This window comes from Mus musculus, chromosome X (assembly GCF_000001635.26).
Source record: "Mus musculus strain C57BL/6J chromosome X, GRCm38.p6 C57BL/6J".
NCBI lineage: Eukaryota > Metazoa > Chordata > Mammalia > Rodentia > Muridae > Mus > Mus musculus.
This window is the reverse complement of record NC_000086.7, coordinates 25,098,921-25,116,509: the sequence shown is the minus strand read 5'-3', so window position 1 is coordinate 25,116,509 and position 17,589 is coordinate 25,098,921.

Genomic DNA, 17,589 nt, shown 5'->3' with positions numbered 1-17,589 from the left:
GAATTCCCTGGAACTGGAGTTATAGGTTGTGAGCAACCTTGTGGATGCTGGGAATCCATTCTCAGATCTCTGGAAGGGAACCAGTGCTCTTAACTGATGAATCATCTCACCAATCCCCTCACTGATTTTTATAAAATGAATTATGTAACTGAAAGTGAAAGACAAATTTACTAACCAGTGAGGGAATGAAACTCAGATCCCAAAGAATCTATTTTAAATTATATGTAATTGAATGTTGCATGAGCTTTCTTAGAGGATAATAATTTGTCTTTGATATATAGTCTCACTATGTATGTCAGGCTGGCTTGAATTTTCCTAAGTAACCTATGTTGTCCTTTACACTGGAAATCTCCTGCTAAGCTTCCTAGACTAGGATCATAGACCCAAAACGTCTTACATGGCTTAAGAAACAATGCTCTTAATACCTATTTTTCAGACATATTTGTGTATTAGTGTTTTGCTTACAGGTATATATGCGCACCACATATGTGCCTGTTGCCCATACATATAAGATGATTATTTCAGACGCCTTGGACTGGAGTCACATAAAGAGAAAACACATGGAAACTTATATCAAAGATTCTTTCAAAAAAATGCAACCAGAAATTAAAATGACTTTGGCAAACGAACAAATGTGAGAGGTAGAGTTGTTAGTTTTGTAGGGTCACATTTGTATCATTTTAAAAATTATATGTGGCTGAAGTTGAAAAAAAAACATTACTGAGCTTTTAGTAAAAATGTGTGTCTTTGATTTTGTCTAAGCAGTTAACCATATAACTTCATGCCTTCAAGTAAACTAAATCTAATTCTTAGAAATCTGTGAAAATTTTTATTTTCTACTTTAAGTACCTGTTAATGAGATTTTAAAATTTGATTTACATTAATTGTGGAAACACAGAAGTCTTACACAAAATCTTAGAAATGTAATTTGTTGTTTATTATGTTTAACAATATGGAAAAAAATCAATTACATATGCAGACAATTTGTATATTTTAATTGACTTATGTTTTGCACTAAGTCTTAACTGAATCAATATAGGAAAATAAATTAGACATTATATTTGATAGAAAATAATGAAAAAATACTTTGAAATACAATTAATATTCTAAAATAAGATATATATGTATTAAAACTTCTTTAATTTTTGAAAAGCTAAAACATAAAAGAAGACTTCTCTGATAATCTTTCAGGGAAAAAAAACTATAATGATTTCCCATTAGATAATTTTTTACTGCTGTTTTTCTTTTTATAGTATGAAATGGTCAATTTAATTTGTTTTGAGTGGTCTTTTTCATATCGGTATGAAATGTGACTGCTTTTATTACTGTGCTTTACAGAAAGAAGATCAACAACAAATTGTGTGAGCAGAAGTTTGATATGGATATACAGAAATTCAATGAAGAACAAGATAAATCAGTGGTTGGTATCATAACTAACTTCATAATTAACCTAGAATAACTAAGTATCAAGTAGGAATGGAGAAACTAGCCTTGTGTTGGGCACATGAAACGAAGTTAAGTTTCATTATCTATCTATCCTTGGTTCTGTTCTAGTCCTACTGAATTGTAAAGCAGAGAAGTATGATCACATACTATATCAATGAAAACCACTAGGTATTTTCTTGTAGACCAGATTATAAATTTTCAAGAGGCAGACTTTTGCTGAAAGATGAAGAGAGGATTACCAGTTTCTACAAAAGTAAGCACACTATGTCAGCCTCAGGTACAGTTGAAAGGAGAGAGAAAGCTTACTTACTGGTGTCATCTGGACTCTGTTGTTAATATTCGAAAGCCATCTCAAACTGGCAAATCAGTTCTTAGAATCCTAAACTTAGTACAAATTTAGTAACAGTGGATAGAAACAACCTTTCTCAACAGCCCTGGCAGAATATTCCTGTGGAAGAATATCACCAAACTATTTTAGATCATCTCTCCATTACTGTACCAATGACTGTAGTCATCACATAGTTTCCAAGTAAGATCTGAGATGATGACCATATTAACTATTTTTTATTTGATTGGTTAACAGTTTGAGAAGTATTCAATTTGAAATGAACAGGAGATCCATTCCTGCCTGGGAAGGCATTGAGGAAGCCGCCATTATGAGTCAGTTCTGGAAAGAGATAGGGACTAAAGATAAAAAGTAAATAAATACTCCAATTGAAGGCAATTTTTAAACCTTGAACCCTGGATGAAATTTCAAGGGGGAGTAATCATCTATGTATATGAGGAGTCTAAAGACAGACTCCCAGAGTACTTCAATATTTGTAATTCTGCATGAGGTGGGGGTGAGGGGGTGAGAGTGAACCAGAAAGGGAAGAGAACAATTGGTACAAATAAAACTACCATGAGTGAAGGAAAACATTTAAGGAAGAAAAGTTCACTAACTTTGTCATATGCTGCTAATGGGTCAAATAAAATAGATTTGCAGGGCTTGAAGATGGTTTATTTGGTAATCTTTCTCACTGTAGGCATGGAGACTCGAGTTTATATTCCCTGAGTAAGCATGCACGCACACACCTCCACCACCACCACTACCACCAACACCACCAACAACAAAACAAACAAGCAAAACTAAAAACAAACCACCACAACAATAAAAGTTGGTGTGGTGGTGAGCATTTTAGAACCACCAAACTCAGATTTAGTTCAGAGATAAGAAGATTCCCAGAGCTTCCTAGCCACCAGTTGTAGCCTAATGGATGAATTCTAGGTTCATTGAGACCCTGTCTCCCAAACAGTGGGATGCAACCAAAGAAGACACCCAATATTAATCCTTTGTCTCCATATGTATGCACGTGTACATTTTTTAAAGAGAAACTTCACAAAGTGGAGGTCATTGTACTTAATCAGGATGATTTGAGTGGAAATGTGAGGTACAAAACTGATCACTGTGAATAAAGGACAAAATAGGAATGTAGTAGCAGAAGGAGAAAAGGTGTAAACAGCCTGTCTTAATTTTTTAAATGCAAATTACCATGGTTGTCTGCCAACATAAAGAATACAAAGAGAAATTTATATTACTACTTCCATTGTTACTTGAGATTGGAACCTAGATAAAACAAATCTACCACTAAACTTTGTCCCCAGACATCTTTTTACACTTTATTTTGAGGCAGGGTATCTTTAAGTGATCAAAACTATTCATGATCTTGTGATCATTCTAACTCAAACTTTATAAAAGTTAGTTTTATAGGCATTACACTGACGACCAGCTAAAGTCATAAATTTAAAATAACAGTTACAGTTGGTGAAACTCTTGACAATAGTTGAGAAAAGTGAAGATGTTTGACTTAGTAAAGAATAAGTATAAGGCATCCTTAAGAAAGGAAAAGAAAGTAGAAGACATGGCACATACACCTTAGGTGGGGGCTAGATACAGAGATGAGGTAGTGAACCACCTCCTGGGATTACTTCTGCTGGTTAGAAAAAGGAGGCCACCATATGGTAAAAGCATTAACACTAGCTAGAGTTAAGCTTCCAGGGCTAGGATTTTACCAAGTTCATGTTTACATGGTGCATGCCTATAAACTTAAGTACTTGAGAGGCTAAGGCCAGTCTCTGCAGCATGGCAAACACTTTCTCATAAAAAAAAGTTTTATTAACCCACAATTGGTAGTATAATTGTATTTCATGTTACTTAAAAATATAAGTATATTTAGTCATAATAGTTGTTAAAATGTTAAATCACTTGGAAAACTATTCCTTTTACATTTCATATGGAATTATTTTTGCTCACGTAAATATTTTAGTATTGGAAATACATTAAGTGGTTGGTTGTTAGCCTAGCATTCATGCTGCATGGCAGTAAAAACAAAAATGAACAGAATTGTTACAGTAATGTTTTCCTTTTACATTTGTAGAACAATTATCAAAAAGAACAACAAGCATTAAAACTGTCCGAATGTAGTCAGAATCTGACCCTGGAAGCAATTGAAGACATGCATGAGAAGTCCATGGAGGTATGTTGCACATGGTCCATAAAATGTCCTTAGGAAACGAAATATGTTTTAGGAATCAAAAAGTTTAACTACTTGATATTTTGAATTATTTCTTACTGAAGTGACTGATATTATCTGTAAAATCCTAATGACTTTGTAGGAATTATTCAAGACATGAAATGATAAATTGGGAATTTGACCTCAGATGTACCTCATAGTTTATTAACACTATAATTATCCTGCTTAACTAAACATAGCACATCTATACATCATTTGCAGAGAATCTTTCATATTTGTATCCTTTGGAGTTTCTTTAGTAAGAAGTGCTTTTCTGTTTTAGGGTTTGATGAACATGGAGACCAACAACTACGATATGCTTTTTGATGTAGATGGTGAAGAGACATTATGAAGCATACTCTGAAGTACTCTTCTCCTTTCCCATCTTCAGACTAATGAAGCATACATATTTCTCACTTGCTGGTACATTTGTAACCAAATAAAAAATTCACTAACATTTTTGTCTCCTATGAAACAGAGTTTGAAAGGCTCTTTAATCCTTGTAATTCTGATGATTCTAAGAAGGAAGTTAACCCCCGTGAAGTGATTACAAAGTTAACTAGGAGGTATACCTTTAGAGTCAAAATAGAACTCCTTTATTTTTAAACATCTTTAATCATTTTCTTGTTTAAGTGTAAGAGCCTCTTTATATTAACTTCCAAACAAAATCTAAATGAATAAGTGAGTGGCAAATAGTCCTTTGTACCGAACTTCCACACACTAATGTAGTGAATTATTTAAAATTTATTCCTTAATCTTTTTTTAAAGTCTAGACTTTATCCCCCTCCTTGTCCACCCTCTGATTGTTCCACATCCCATACCTCCTTGCCTCATGCTCCCACACCCCAACTCCCCATCTCTAAGAGGATGTCCCCACCATCCTACCCCCACCCCACCAGACCTCCCTACTCCCTGTGGCCTCAAGTCTGTATATGTGTTGGGTCTTCATATCAGCTGGTGTATGCTGCCTGGTTGGTGGCTCAGTGTCTGAGAGATCCTGGGAGGTCCAGGTTATTTGAGACTGTTGGTCCTCCTCCTTCAACTCCTCTTCCTCAGCTTCTTCTAGCTTTTCCCTAATTCAACCACAGGGGTTCCCAGCTTCTGTCCATTGGTTGCATGTAAATTTCTGCATCTGACTCTTTCACCTGATGGTTGGGTCTTTAAGAGGGCAGTCATGATAGGCCCATTTTTGTGAGCACACCATAGCATCAGTAATAGTGTCAGGCCTTGATGCCTCTCCTTGAGCTGGATCCCAATTTGGGCCTGTCATTGGATCTCCTTTTCCTTAGGCTTTTCTCCATTTTTTTTCCAGTAGTTCTTTCAGACAGAAACAATTCTGGGTTAGAGCTTTTGACTGTGGGATGGCAACCCCATCTTTCCACTTGATGTCCTGTCTCTCCACTGGAGGAAGACTCTACAAGTTCCCTCTCCCCACTGCAGGGCATTTCATCTAAGGTCCCTCCCTTTGAGTCCTGAGAGTCTCTCACCTCCCAGGTCTGTGGTATATTCTAGAGGGTTTTCTAACCTCCTACATATCAAAGATGCCTGTTTCCATTCTTTTTGCTAGTCCTCAGCGCTTCAGTCCTTTTTCCCACCCCCACAATACCTGATCATGTTCCTCTCCTCTTCTCCTTGTCTGCTTTCCCACCCAGGACCCCTCCCCCTCCCTGTAGTGATTTTTTAACCTTCTTAACATTTCTAATTATTTTTATTCATAAGGATAATTGAAATTTATTTTTGATTCATTATCTTATTAGTTCCCGAAGGTACAAGTTACAAATATAGAAGGCACATTGGTTTGGTTTTATTTCATTTATTTTATTTTTGAGACAGGCACTTAGTATTTTTTGTATGTCTAGTAAGGTCTAGAATGTTTTGGTTCAGCATTCCATGTAGGTGCTATACAGGAATGTGACAACATACCTGGCTTACACTGTTCTTAAGAAAATAGTCCCAAAAAATCTCCTATAAACACTATAAAATTAACACTGTCAGCTCTGAGAGATGAAAATATTTCCTGTTCACTTACAGAATTCATTGACAGAAAGTATATTTGTTTCTTGAAACAAACTAGACTGCTAACTGTGAGGCAGGATAAAAGAACTGATTAGCCCCATCTCACTGTTCCAGGCCCAGCCCCTTCTCTCTGTTCCCATTGTTCTTGTTTCTGAGCTCTCTGTCTCTGTCTTTGTTCTCAGCTTCCCCTCTATCTGTTCTCTGCCCTACTTTTTCTGACCGAATGACTTTGCTTCTTCTGTCTGTCTGCCTCTATCCCTTCCCCAGTTCCTCACTCTTCTCCCCTCCCCCAATAAATCCATTTTATACCAGGTCTGTTGCATGGTATAATTTCTCAGGGGCACACCTTGCATGAGCCCACCAAAGGTACTCCCTTGCCATGTTATATTTCATAACACTAACACATTAAATGCAACTGACAAAATCTATAAATATTAGTTTGAGACATGGATTTTTTTATTCTCATAAAGGCATCAAAACATCATTTCATTGTGCTTGGCCTTCAGATAAATGACACCTAACCTTACCTAATGCTTAAGAATGCTTCACATATGTCTTCAAACATAAGTAATCAAGAATGCCTTCTATTTTCATGTTTAGCAAACATATAGAAGTTTGATTTTTAGATTCATTTTTTTTTTAGTATTAGTATTTTATTTATTCATGCAGATTCAACATCTTGCAAACTTTATATGTTTCAGTATGGGGGAACAACAGGGCCAAGAAGTGGGAGTAGGTGGGTAGGGGAGTAGGGGGAGGGTCTAGGGGGTTTGGGGGATAGCATTTGAAATGTAAATGAAGAAAATACCTAATTTTAAAAAAGAAATAATTCTGATAGGCCTGAATTTATGTGTTACTTGACCTTTCTCCGTTACTGCTTTTAATATTCTATCTTTATTTAGTGCATTTGTATTTCTGATTATTATGTGTCGGAAAGAATTTCTTTTCTGTCTATTTGGAGTTCTGTAGGCTTCTTGTATGATCATGGGCATCTCTTTCTATAGGTTTGGGAAGTTTTCTTCTATGATTTTGTTAAAGATATTTGCTGGCCCTTTCAGTTGAAAATCTTCGTTCTCATCAACTCCTATTATCCATAGGTTTGGTCTTCTCATTTTGTCCTGTATTTCCTGGATGTTTTGAGTTAGGATCTTTTGCATTTTTTATTTTCTTTGATTGTTGTGCCGATGTTCTCTAAGGAATCTTCTGCACCTGAGTTTCTCTCTTCCATCTCTTGTATTCTGTTGCTGATGCTCACATCTATGGTTTTAGATTTCTTTCCTATGGTTTCTATCTCCAATGTTGCCTCACTTTGGGTTTTCTTTATTGTGTCTACCTCCCGTTTTAGGTCTAGTATGGTTTTGTTCATTTCCATCACCTTTTTGGATGTGTTTTCCTGTTTTTCTATAAGGACTTCTACCTGTTTGTGTTTTCCTGTTTTTCTTTGAGGACTTGTAACTCTTTAGCAGTGCTCTCCTGTATTTCTTTAAGTGAGTTATTAAAGTCCTTCTTGATGTCCTCTACCATCGTCATGAGATATGCTTTTAAATCTCGGTCTAGCTTTTCGGTTGTGTTTGGGTGCCCAGGACCAGATGGGGTGGGAGTGCTGCATTCTGATGATGGTGAGTGGTCTTGATTTCTGTTAGTATGATTCTTTTTATTTAATTAGGTATTTTCCTCATTTACATTTTCAATGCTATCCCAAAGGTCCCCCATTCCCACCCCCCCAATCCCCTACCCACCCACTGCCCCTTTTTGGCCCTGGTGTTCCCCTGTACGGGGGCATATAAAGTTTGCAAGTCCAATGGGCCTCTCTTTGCAGTGATGGCCGACTAGGCCATCTTTTGATACATATGCAGCTAAAGACAAGAGCTCCCGGGTACTGGTTAGTTCATATTGTTGTTCCACCTATAGGGGTGCAGTTCCCTTTAGCTCCTTGGGTAATTTTTCTAGCTCTTCCATTAGGGGCCGTGTGACCCATCCAATAGCTGACTGTGATCATCCACTTCTGTGTTTGCTAGGCCCTGGCATAATGTCACAAGAGAGAGCTATACCTGGGTCCTTTCAGCGAAATCTTGCTAGTGTATGCAATGATGTCATTATTTGGAAGCTGATTATGGGATGGATCCTTGCATATGGTAATCACTAGATGGTCCATCCTTTTGTCACAGCTCCAAATTTTGTCTCTGTAACTCCTTCTATGGGTGTTTTGTTCACATTTCTAAGAAAGGGTAAAGAGTCCACACTTTGGTCTTCATTCTTCTTGAAATTCATGCGTTTGGCAAGTTGTATATTATATCTTGGGTATCCTAAGTTTCTGGGCTAATATCCACTTATCAGTGAGTACATATTGTGCTAGTTCCTTTGTGATTGGCTTACTTCACTCAGGATGATACCCTCCAGGTCCATCCATTTGCCTAGGAATTTCATAAATTCATTTTTTTAATAGCTGAGTAGTATTCCATTGTGTAAATGTAGCACATTTTCTGTATCCATTCCTCTGTTGAGGGGCATCTGGGTTCTTTCCTGCTTCTGGCTATTATAAACAAGGCTGCTATCAACATAGTGGAGCATGTGTTCTCCTTACCAGTTGGGAAATCTTCTGGACATATGCCCAGGAGAGGTATTGCGGGATCCTCCTGTAGCACTATGTCCAATTTTCTGAGGAACCGCCAGACTGATTTCCAGAGTGGTTGTACAAGCTTGCAATCCCACCAGCAATGGAGGAGTGTTCCCCTTTCTCCACATTCTCGCCAGCACCTGCTGTCACCTGAGTTTTTGATCTTAGCCATTCTGACTGGAGTGAAGTGGAATCTCAGTGTTGTTTTGATTTGCATTTCCCAGATGATTAAGGATGTTGAACATTTTTTCAGGTGCTTCTCTGCCATTCGGTATTCCTCAGGTGAGAATTCTTTGTTCAGCTCTGAGCCCCATTTTTAAATGGGGTTATTTGATTTTATGGAATCCACCTTCTTGAGTTCTTTATATATATTGGATATTAGTCCCCTATCCAATTTGGGATAGGTAAAGATCCTTTCCCAATCTGTTGGTGGTCTTTTTGTCTTATTGACGGTGTCTTTTGCCTTGCAGAAGCTCTGCGATTTTATGAGGTCCCATTTATCGATTCTCGATCTTACAGCACAAGCCATTGTTGTTCTATTCAGGAATTTTCCCCTGTACCCATATCTTCGAGGCTTTTCCCTACTTTCTCCTCTATAAGTTTCAGTGTCTCTGGTTTTATGTGGAGTTCCTTAATCCACTTAGATTTGACCTTAGTTAAAGGAGATAGAAATGGGTCAATTCACATTCTTCTACATGATAACTGCCAGTTGTGCCAGCACCATTTGTTGAAAATGCTGTCTTTTTTCCACTGGATGGTTTTATCTGTCTTTTCAAAGATCAAGTGCCCATAGGTGTGTGGGTTCATCTCTGAGTCTTCAATTCTGTTCCATTGGTCTGTCACTATACCAGTACAATGAGGTGTTTATTACAGTTGCTCTGTAGTACAGCTTTAGGTTGGGCATGGTGATTCCACCAGATGTTCTTTTATCCTTGAGAAGAGTTTTTGCTATCCTAGGTTTTTTGTTATTCCAGATGAATCTTCTGATTGCCCTTTCAAATTCGTTGAATAATTGAGTTGGGATTTTGATGGTGATTGCATTGAATCTGTAGATTGCTTTTGGCAAGATATCCATTTTTACTATATTGATCCTGCCAGTCCATGAGCATGGGAGATCTTTCCATCTTCTGAGATCTTCTTTAATTTCTTTCTTCAGAGACATGAAGTTCTTATCATACAGATCTTTCACTTCCTTAGTTAGAGTCACGACAAGGTATTTTATATTATTTGTGACTGTTCAGATGGGTATTGTTTCCCTAATTTCTTTCTTAGCCTGTTTATCCTTTGTGTACAGAAATGCCATTGACTTTTTTGAGTTAATTTTATATCCAGCTACTTCACTGAAGCTGTTTATCAGGCTTAGGAGTTCTCTGGTGAAATTTTTAGGGTCACTTATATATACTATCATATCATCTGCAAAAAGTGATTTTTGACTTCATCTTTTCCAATTTGTATCCCCTTGTTCTCCCTTTGTTGTCTAATTGCTCTGGCTAGGACTTCAAGTACTATGTTGAATAGGTAGGGAGAGAGTGGTCAGCGTTGTCTAGTCCCTGATTTTATTGGGATTGCTTCCAGCTTCTCACCATTTACTTTGATGTTGGCTACTGGTTTCCTGTAGATTGCTTTTATCGTGTTTAGGTATGGGCCCGAATTCCTGATATTTCCAAGTCTTTTATCATGAATGGGTGTTTGATTTTGTCAAATGCTTTCTCCACGTCTAACAAGATGATCATGTGTTCTTGTCTCTCCGTTTGTTTATATAGTGGATTACATTGACGGATTTCTGTATATTAAACCATCCCTGCATCACTGGAATGAAACCTACTTGGAATGAATGAATGATTGTATTGATGTGTTCTTATATTTGGTTAGGAGAATTTTATTGGGTACATTTGCATCAATATCCATAACGGAATTTGGTCTCAAGGTCTCTTTGCTGGGTCTTTCTGTGATTTAGGTATCAGAGTAATTGTGGCTTCATAGAATGAATTGGGTAGAGTACCTTCTGCTTCTATTTTTTGGTATAGTTTGTGAAGAACTGAAATTAGATCTTCTTTGAAGGTCTGATGGAACTCTGCACTAAACCCATCTGGTCCTGGGCTTTTTTTTTGGTTTGGAGACTTCTAATGACTGCTTCTATTTCTTTCTTTTTTAAAGATGTATTTATTTATTTTATGTAAGTAGCTGTCTTCAGACACTCCAGAAGGGCACCACATCTCATTACAGATGGTTGTGAGCCACCATGTTGTTGCTGGATTTGAAAACAGGACCTCCGAAAGAGCAGTCAGTGCTCTTAAGCACTGAGCCATCTCTCCAGAACTGCTTCTATTTCTTTAGGGGATATAGGACTGTTTAGATCATTAACCTGATCCTGATTTAAGTTTGGTACCTGGTACCTGTCTAAAAATTTGTCCATTTCATCAAGGTTTTCAAGTTTTGTTGAGTATAGCCTTTTGTAGAAGGATCTGATGGTGTTTTGGATTACTTCAGGATCTGTTGTTATGTCTCCCTTTTCATTTCTGATTTTGTTAATTAGGATGCTGTCCCTTTGCCCACTAGTGAGTCTGGACAAGGGTTTATCTATCTTGTTGATTTTCTCAAAGAACCTGCTCCTCCTTTGGTTGATTCTTTCAATAGTTCTTGTTTCTAGTTGGTTGATTATTTGCCCCTGAGTTTGATTGTTTCCTGCTGTCTATTCCTCTTAAGTGAAGTTGCTTCCTTTTGTTCTAGAGCTGCTAGGTATGTTGTCAAGCTGCTAGTGTTTGCTCTCCCCAGTTTCTTTTTGGAGACACTCAGCGCTATGAATTTTCCTCTTAAATATGTTTTCATTGTGTCCCATGAGTCTGGCTAAGGGTATGTCTATTTTGTTGATTTTCTCAAAAAACAACCTCCTCATTTGGTTGATTATTTGAATAGTTCTTCTTGTTTCCACTTGGTTGATTTCGCCCCTGAGTTTGATTATTTTCTGCCGTCTACTCCTCATGGGTGAATTTGCGTCCTTTTTTCTAGAGCTTTTAGAAGTGTTGTCAAGCTGCTAGTATGTGCTCTCTCCCGTTTGTTCTTGGAGGCACTCAGAGCTATGAGTTTCCCTCTTAGAAATGCTTTCATTGTGTACCATAGGTTTGGGTATGTTGTGCCTTCATTTTCATTAAACTCTAAAAAGTCTTTAATTTCTTTCTTTATTCCTTCCTTGACCAAGGTATCATTGAGAAGAGTGTTGTTCAGTTTCCACGTGAATGTTGGCTTTCCATTATTTATGTTGTTATTGAAGATCAGCCTTAGTCCATTGTGGTCTGATAGGATACATGGGACAATTTCAATATTTTTGTATCTGTTGAGGCCTGTTTTGTGACCAATTATATGGTCAGTTTTGGAGAAGGTACCAGACGATCTGAAAAGAAGATATATCCTTTTGTTTTAGGATAAAATGTTCTTTAGAGATCTGTTAAATTCATTTGTTTCATAACTTCTGTTAGTTTCACTGTGTCCGTATTTAGTTTCTGTTTCCATGATCTGTCCATTGATGAAAGTGGTATGTTGAAATCTCCCACTATTATTGTGTGAGGTGCAATGTGTGCTTTGAGCTTTACTAAAGTTTCTTTAATGAATGTGGCTGCCCTTGTATTTGTAGCATACATATTCAAAATTTGAAGTTCCTCTTGGAAGATTTACCTTTTATGAGTATGAAGTGTCCCTCCTTGTCTTTTTTGATAACTTTGGGTTGGAAGTCGATTTTATTTGATATTAGAATGGCTACTCCAGCTTGTTTCTTCATACCATTTGCTTGGAAATTTGTTTTCCAGCCTTTCATTCTGAGGTAGTGTCTGTCTTTTTCCCTAAGATGGGTTTTCTGTAAGCAGCAAAATGTTGCGTCCTGTTTGGGTAGCCTGTCTGTTAGTCTAATTCTTCTTATTGGGGAATTGAGTCCATTGATATTAAAAGATATTGAAGAAAAATAATTGTTGCTTCCAATTATTTTTGTCGTTATAGTTGGGATTCTGTTCTTGTGGCTGTCTTCTTTTAGGTTTGTTGAGAGATTACCTTCTTGCTTTTTCTTGGACGTGGTTTCCCTCCTTGTGTTGGTGTTTTTTTCTTTATTATACTTTGAAGGGCTGGATTTGTGGAAAGATATTGTGTGAATTTGGATTTGTCATGGAATACTTTGGTTTCTCCATCTATGGTAATTTTATGTTTGGCTGGGTATAGTAGCCTGGGCTGGCATTTGTGTTCTCTTAGAGTCTGTATAATAACTGTCCAGGCTTTCATAGTGTCTGGTGAAAAGTCTGATATAATTCTGATAGGCTTGCCTTTATATGTTACTTGATATTTTTCCCTTACTGCTTTTAATATTCTATCTTTATTTAGTGCATTTGTTGTTCTGATTATTATGTGTCTGGAGGAATTTCTTTTCTTGTCCAGTCTATTTGGACTTCTGTTGGCTTCTTGTGTGTTCATGGGCATCTCTTTCTTTAGGTTTGGGAAGTTTTCTTCTATTATTTTGTTGAAGATATTTGCTGGCCCTTTAATTTGAAAATATTCCTTCTCATCTACCACTATTATCAGTAGGTTTAGTCTTCTCATTAAGTCCGTTTTTTCCTGGATGTTTTGAGTTAGGATCGTTTTGCATTTTGCATTTTCTTTGATTGTTGTGCCCATGTTCTCTATGGAATCTTTTGTATTTGAGATTTTCTCTTCCATCTCTTGTATTCTGTTTCTGATGCTCCCATCTATGGTTCCAGATTACTTTCCAAGGTTTTCTATCTCCACCATTGCCTCACTTTGTGTTTTCTTTATTGTGTCTACTTCCCTTTTTAGGTCTAATATGGTTTTGTTCATTTCTATCACCTGTTGGATGTGTCTTCCTGTTTTTCTTTAAGGACTTCTACCTGTTTGTGTTTTCCTGTTTTTTCTTTAAGGACTTGTAACTCCTTAACAGTTTTCTCCTGTATTTCTTTAAGTGAGTTATTAAAGTCCTACTTGATGTCCTCTACCATCATCATGAGATATGCTTTTAAATCCCGGTCTAGGTTTTCAGGTGTGTTGGGGTGCCCAGAACTAAGTGAGGTGGGAGTGCTGCATTCTGATAATGGTGAGTGGTTTTGGTGTCTGTTAGTAACGTCCTTACGTTTGCCTGATCATCTTTGGAGTTAGTTGTTATAGTTATCTCTGGTTAGACCTTGGTCCTCTCATGATTCTGTTAGCCTCTATCAGCAGACCCTGGAGATTAGCTCTCTCCTGATTTTCAGTGTGTAGAGTCCTCTCTGCAGGCAAGATCTCCTCCTTTAGGGAAGGTGCACAGATATCTGCCATTCAGTCCTGCTTCCTGACAGAAGATGAAGGCCTGAAACAGGGCCTCTCCCAGAAGCTGTTAGCTTCTGTAGTCCACACTCTCATCTGGGCAGACTAGTCTCAGATGGATTCAGGAACCAATATGACTCCCCCAGGTGCTCTGGCAAAGCCCTGCCAGAAGGGGGGGGACACCTCTCGTCTGTCAGGTAAGGTACCCTGATGTCTGGAGCCTGAAGTGGGGTTTTCCTCAGAAGCTATGTGGCTTCTGCCTGTCCCAGAAGCTATTAGCTTCTGTAGTCCACACTCTCATTTGTGCAGAATAGTCTTAGAGGTTTCCAGGAACCAAGATGGCTCCTCCAGGTCCTCAGGCAAGGCCCTCCCGGGAGGGAGGTACACCTCTCCTCTAGCAGGGAAGGTGTCCTGATGTCTGTAGCCTGAAATGGGGTCTGCCTCAGAAGCTGTCCGCTTGGGACCTTGGGAGTATCCGCTGACTTCATGCCCACGGTGACCAGGTACTGGAACCAACTGGAAGGGACTTGTGACTGCCTTCTGCTTCCATAATGCTGTCTTATGTCCCACGTGATTGGATTGGAACAGAAGTTGTGTTTCACTCACCAGAGGTCCTAAGATCGAATTGAATATCCCCTAGGGACCTTGGGGGTGTCTGCTGACTCTGCGCCAAGGTGACTCATTGCTGGCACTGACGGGAAGCGCTGGAGCAGCCATTCTAATATCGAGTAAAATTGACTTCCAACCCAAAGTTATCAAAAAAGACAAGGAGGACCACTTGATAGTCATTAAAGGTAAACATCTATGAAGATGAACTCTCAATTTTGAATATCTATGCTCCAAATGCAAGGGCAGCCACATTCATTAAAGAAAGTTTAGTAAAGATCAAAGCACACATTGCACCTCACACAATAATAGTGGAAGACTTCAAAACCCTGCTCTCACCAATTGACAGATCCTGAAAACAGAAACTAAACAGAGACAATAGAAACTAACAAAAGCTATGAAAGAAATGGTTTTAATATATATCAACAGATTGTTTTATTCTAAAACAAAAGGATATACATTATTTTCAGCATCTCATGGTACCTCCTCCAAAATTGACCATATAAATGGTCACAAAACAGTCCTCAACAGATAAAAAAGATATTGAAATTATCCCATGAATTCTATCTAATCACCATGGACTAAGGGTCATCTTCAATAACAGCAAAAATAATGGAATGCTAATATTCAGAGGGAAACTGAACAACACTCTACTCAATGATACCTTGGCCAATGATGAAATAAAGAAAGAAATTAAAGACTTTTTAGAGTTTAATGAAAATGAATCCATAACATACCCAAAATTATGGGACACAATGAAGACAGTACTAAGAGGAAAACTCATAGTGCTGAGTGCCTCCAAAAAGAAACTAGAGAGAGCATATATTAGCAGCCTGACAGCACACCTAGAAACTCTAGAACTAAAGGAAGTAAATTCACCCAAGAGGAGTAGACAAGAGGAAATAGTCAAACACCAGGCTGAAATCATCCAAGGGGAAACAAACAAACAAAGAAACAAACAAAACCTATTCATCGAATCAACCAAATAAGGAGCTGGCTCTTTGAGAAAATCAACAACATATATAAACCCTTAGCCAGACTAACTAGAGGGCACAGGGACAGTATCCCAATTAACAAAACCAGAAATGAAAACGGAGACATAACAACCGAACCAAAGGATATCCAAAACATCATCAGATCCTATGACAAAAGGCTTTACTCAACAAAACTAAAAAATTTGGATGAAATGGACAACTTCCTAGACAGATACCTGGTGCCAAAGTTAAATCAGGATCAGATTAATGATCTAAACAGTCCCATTTCTCCAAAGAAATAGAAGTAGCCATCAATAGTATCCCAACCAAAAAAAGCACATGACAAAATGGGTTTAATGCAGAGTTCCATCACACCTTCAAAGAAGATCTAATTCCAACTCTCCTTAAACTATTCCACAAAACAGAAATGGAAGGTACTCTACCCAATTCATTCTATGAAGCCACAATTACTCTGATACCTAAACCACAGAAAGATCCAACAAAGAAAAAGAACTCCAGACCAATTTCCCTTTTGAATATTGATGCAAAAATACTCTATAAAATCCTGGCAAACCGAATCCAAGAACACATCAAAATGACCATCCATCATGACCAAGTAGGATTCCTCCAAGGAACACAGGGATGGTTTGAATCTGGAAATCTATCAACATTATCCTCTATATAAACAAAGTCAAAGAAAAAAAAGCACACTATCATCTCGTTAGAGGCTTAGAAAGCATTTGACAAAATGCAACATCCATTCATGATAAAAGTCATGGAAAGATCAGGAATTCAATGCCCAAACCCAAAGATAATAAGAGCAATATACAGCAAACCAGTAGCCAACCTCAAACTAAATGGAGAGAAACTGGAAGCAATCCCACCAAAATAAGGGACTAGACAAAGCTGCCCACTTTCTCCCTTCCTAATCAATATAGTACTTGAAGTCCTAGCCAGAGCAATTCAACAACAAAAGGAGATCAAGGGGATACAAATTGGTAAGGAAGAAGTCAAAATATCACTATTTGCAGATGATATGATAGTATATATAAGTGACCCTAAAAATCCCACCAGAGAACCCCTAAACCTGATAAACAGTTTCAGTGCAGTAACTGGATAAAAATTAACTCCAACAAATCAGTGGCCTTTCTCTCCTCAAAGGATAAGCAAGCTGAGAAAGAATTTAGGTAAACAATACACTTCACAATAGTCACAAATAATCTAAAATATCTTGGTGTGACTTTAACTAAGGAAGTAAAAGATCTGTAGGTAAGAACTTGAAGTCTTTGAAGAAAGAAATAGAAGAAGATCTCAGAAGATCGAAAGCTCTCCCATGCTCATGGGTTGTCACGATTAATATAGTAAAAATGGCTATCCTGCCGAAAGCAATCTACAGATTCAATGCAATCCCCATCAAAATTCCAACTCAATTCTTCAATGAGTTAGAAAGGGCAATTTTCAAATTCATCTGGAATAACAAAAAACCTAGGATAGCAAAAACTATTCTCAATGATAAAAGAACCTCTGGTGAAATCACCATGCCTGACATCAAGCTGTACTACAGAGCAATTGTGATTAAAAACTGCATGTACTGATACAGTGACAGACAGGTGTACCAATGCCATAGAATTGAAGACCCAGAAATGAACCCACATGCTGATGGTCACTTGATCTTTGACAAGGGAGCCAAAACTATCCAGTGGAAGAAAGACAGCATTTTCAACAAATGGTGCTGGCACAACTGGTGGTTATCATGTAGAAGAATGCAAATTGATCCATTCTTATCTCATTGTACAAAGCTCAAGTCTAAGTGGATCGACATAAAACCAGAGACATTGAAATTTATAGAGAAGGAAGTAGGAAAAAGCCTTAAAAATTTGGGCACGGAGTGTGGTGGGGGTAGGATTCCTAAATAGAACAGCAATGGCTTATGCTGTAAGATCAAATATTGACAAATGGGACCTCGTAAATTTGCAAAGCTTCTTTAAGGCAAAAGACACTGTCAATAAGACAAAAAGACCACCAACAGATTCGGAAAGGATGTTTTCTAATCCTAAATATGATAGGGGAGTAATATCCA